Source organism: Uranotaenia lowii, unplaced genomic scaffold (genome assembly GCF_029784155.1).
Source record: "Uranotaenia lowii strain MFRU-FL unplaced genomic scaffold, ASM2978415v1 HiC_scaffold_60, whole genome shotgun sequence".
Lineage (NCBI taxonomy): Eukaryota > Metazoa > Arthropoda > Insecta > Diptera > Culicidae > Uranotaenia > Uranotaenia lowii.
The window spans coordinates 117,791-122,209 of record NW_026598534.1 but is presented as its reverse complement, the minus strand read 5'-3'; positions in this window follow the sequence as shown (position 1 = coordinate 122,209).

Genomic DNA, 4,419 nt, shown 5'->3' with positions numbered 1-4,419 from the left:
TATCCTGGTAGTGAAGTACGGCTTTCTTACTGGACGCAGCAGGCCTTTGATAGTAGCAAATAATCGTAGTAACCCATGTAGGGGAGAGGCGGGCTAAATGCGCATATTTATGTTTTTAGCTATATTTCATTTACATTTGCTATATTTTGATATAATTCAATTAAAAAAAATTTTTTTTTTGTTTCGATTATAGTCGTTTTACCATCTTTATGGCATTCGCGACTTTATCAACGTTACAGTTGGCGGATCGTTATTGAAAAACTTATCCGGTACAACTGTGTTTGTTGTTTACTCTTGGGCTCGAACTCGCGGACATCGACTCAGGAGACAACAGACTTGCCAACTGAGCTATATCACAAGCCCATTCAATTGAAAATGATAGGAACAGATGTTAAGAATACGTCAAGGCTGAAATTTTGGTGCAGTTTTAGACATCACTAGTTCATTTGCATGAAACATAGTTAGGGATGCCATATGGCCATATTTCATGGTAATATTTTGTTCATATCGTATTTTTATCGAATCAGTATTAAGCTCTTCTTTTTTTCACTGTAAGATTGTGATTAGAGTATAGATTTAATGTTTCAATGATAAAAAGTAAAACATTTATAAGACTTATCTATTTCAACCTGCATATGGACATTCAAAACCTGTCTCTTATCCCAATATCTTATCATTTAAAACTTTGCCAAAAGCTTCAATTTGTTGAATTTCCGATTTCCAGAGGAATAAGAAAGAAAAACCATTAACATTTTTGTTTACAGAGGCTGTACGCACAATAATTAAAGTTCAATATTTTTTAACAAAAATATCGTCAATCGGCTGTATGCGCAAATTACCCAATATGCGCATTTAGGAACACTTCCCTTCTATTAAATTTAATTAAAATTCTCTCTGTTGTTCCAACTGTTACGAAGCTAGTTCGTTTTTTACGGCTCTCCATATTTCAAAAGGTTATGCACACAGAGTAAAAAAGCTAAAAAGTAAAATTTTATTTCGGATTTAAAAAAAAAAGTACCGTCGCGAGTTTTCGAGTATGGCTACCGGTCAAGGCGATGTAGCTGCAGTAGCAGAAGCCTTCAGTTCGCTGGGTTGCGAAATGTTCATGGGTTGTGAAAATTGGTCCACGTGGCAATTCGCAGTCCAGACTTTTCTCGAACTGGAGGATTTGTGGGACGTGGTGAAGCCGACACCTAACGAGGATGGAACCATGCCGGTCGCAAACCCGATAAAGGACCGAAAAGCGCGTGGCAAAATTCTTCTTCTTCTTGCCCAAACGAGTTGTGTCCATGTGAAGGAAGCGAGAACTGCGCAGGAAACGTGGTCGAAATTGCATGCAAGTAGCGTTTGAGGATTCCGGGCTGACACGAAAAGTTGGCTTGCTGCGAAAATTAATTACAACGTCCCTAGCAACGAGCGACTCCATGGAAACGTATGTCAACACCATAGTAACCACAGCACACCAACTACGTGGAATCGGTTTTGACATAAGCGAAGAGTGGGTCGGAACTCTTCTGTTGGCAGAATTACCGGAATCGTACAGCTCAATGGTGATGGCACTCGAAAACTCCGGAGCAGCAATCAACGGAGATGTCATCAAGACGAAGCTACTGCAGGAAGTTAGAGCACCTGAGCCATCAGCAGGAGCAGCGTATGCAGGGAGGAAACATTTTTCAAAACTACCACCGAAACAGCACCAAGAAAGGCAACCATCGGATATGAAACGAGGACCAAAATGCGGAATATGCAAATCGTCATCTTTCAAGGGATTGTCCATCTGAAGATAGAAAGGCAAGAGCATGGTGTACCGTTTTATCGACGAATGGAAGCGAACATTTCGGAGAAGATTCGAGCTGGTATTTCGACTCCGGAGCTTCGAATCATTTTACCAATTCCGTGTCGGAATTGGAAAATGTCCAGAAAACCAGCGGTACCGTCGTTGAAGCCAACAAAGGTGCCATGCAGGTAATGGCAAAAGGAAAATTGAAGCTGTTGCTCGAGTCTAGTCAAGACGACGAGCCAATCGAGGTCAACGACGGAAATCTGGTGGCTACCGGCGTGTTGGAGAATGGTTTGTTTCGTTTGGCACAGTTGCCTTTACCAACAGCAATGAGCGCGTCTTCTGACATGGATATCAAACTGTGGCATAGGAGAATGGGCCAACTCAACCTGGAGAGTGTTCAGCGATTTAAACGTGGTATGGTCTCCGGAGTGCAATTCGACGGTCCAGCGGAAATTGAAAATCGGTATTCAACATTTGCGATGAGTAAGCAAACTCGTCTTCCTTTCAACAAGCAAGGCTCACGTGCGCAAGAAATACTGGAAGTGGTCCATTCCGATGTCTGCGGACCAATGGAAGTTCATTCGCCGGGCGGCAGCAGATGTTTTCTTACGTTCACGGATGATTAGTCTCGTTGTATCGCAGTGTATTTCCTGAAAGAAAAATCAGCAAATGAAATTTTTGAAGCATTCGAAAATTACCGGTGTTCATCAGAGCAGCAGACTGAGAAAAATTCTGCGAACCCACAACGAGAAGTAGTTTCGCAACAAGAAGCTGGAAAATCATCTGAACAGTCTGGGGGTCTCGAACAAAACGGTTTAGCCGAACGTGTGAACCGTACTGTGGTAGAACGGGCCAGGTGCATGCTATTTGAAGCGGATCTGCCTAAGTCATTCTGGGCAGAAGCAACAGCAACAACGGTCTACCTGGCAAATCGATCGTCTAACAAAAAACACGAGGTGACATCTGAGGAAATGTGGAGCGGAAGGAAGCTGAACCTAGCTCACATCCGAGTATTTGGTTCCCCAGCTATGGTCCAACCGGCAAGTTTTGTATTTAAATTGGCTGGTGACCGCAGTCAATGATGCCAAACGTGAGATCTTGTGGCGAATAATCAGCGTAAACCGTGCCTACAATGGGCTCCACAAGCAACTCTAGAGGACTTAGTCCGCACACGAAGTGTAACCTGTACATGGCGCTCATTAGACCGGTTGCATTCTACGGCCACAAGGCGTGGATATTGCTCGAGGAGAACCAGAACGAGAATGCCGGAAGACTTTCGGCTAAACGAACCGGTGTTCGCTGCGAATCCTGTAGGCATCAGAAGAGCAGAGTCACAACGAGCGAGGTGAGCCCAAGTGGAGCGTGATCTGGCGAATGTGGGATGTCCGAGAAATTGGAGTACGGTTGCCATGGATCGAGTGAATTTTAGGAATTATATTCATCCAGTTTTGTCGCGTGACGGAAAACTATGTAAATAAATAAAAAATAAGCTGTAGCTTTTGACAACTTTTTGTTTAACAGTTGTCACTAGTATGGATTGTTGGATGAATCATTCTGTGTAAAAAGTAAGTTAATAAAATTATTTATTGACTTTGGTTTGATGCAGATTTTAGCACAGACGACACTTTAGTAGACCCCCGTCTACAGACGGGTTTGACGTTTTGCTTTCTCTATATTATAAGTAAGTTCAAAAACATAATCTCTTCCTCAGTGCAGTAAAATATATTTTCATTAATTGATCGTTTTGTTCAGTATATTGGTTGAGATATAAAAAGTTATCAAAAGTAGTACATGTGCTTCTTTTATTTGTGTGAGTTTGTGTTTAAAATCAATCGTTTTTAGTGCTCAAGACGGTGTATCAGTACGCGTACTACTTGAAGATTTTTTCCCCTCAGACAAGTCTCTAGCCAGCTGTCTGTCTTTCGCTCAAAAGCTGCTGCTTATATTAATAGCTGTTTAATTTTTTTTATGTTTAAGTTTGATTCGATCTATCGTTTTTCCTTTCGCTTTCGATTCCTTAAAAAAGCATCACACTCGCCTGTCCCTCATCACCATTTGCCCCGAAGATAAGTTAAACGAATACGAAAAAAAAACCGAAACTAAGAGTAAAATTATCACATGTTTTATTTCCTTCCCGGTTGAAGTCTCTTAAATCGAACGACGAAACTGAAAACTAAAAAAAAACATGGGGTACAAGGTTCAGACAATCCATCATCACAGTCTTCTCATCGCGTAGCGCAACTAATAGGGATGCCTGCTGTCCACTACTCTCGTCGGTAGCTAGCCTTTTTTCCGGTGTCTGTGTATTTGTGAACTTGACAGTGTTGTTGTAGGCTTGTTTGGCTGTAGGTAAATCTTTGGCAACATGACGACCATCAATCACAATAATTTGGAGTATCGCGTATAAGGAAGCTCATTAAGATTTTTAACGTTTTCCAATAGTTACTTTACTGATGGAGCTGATGGTTAAACTGACCCTAAACTTCAGGACATGTGCCCCAGGATCACCCGTGGTTTCTTCAGGGTTTGAGCTAACAGAACTTACTTTGAACTGCTCGGAATCGAAAACAGCATCTGAATTTCTATGTTGAATACTGTTCAGTTCAAATAATCGAATAGGTTATCCAAATTTATGA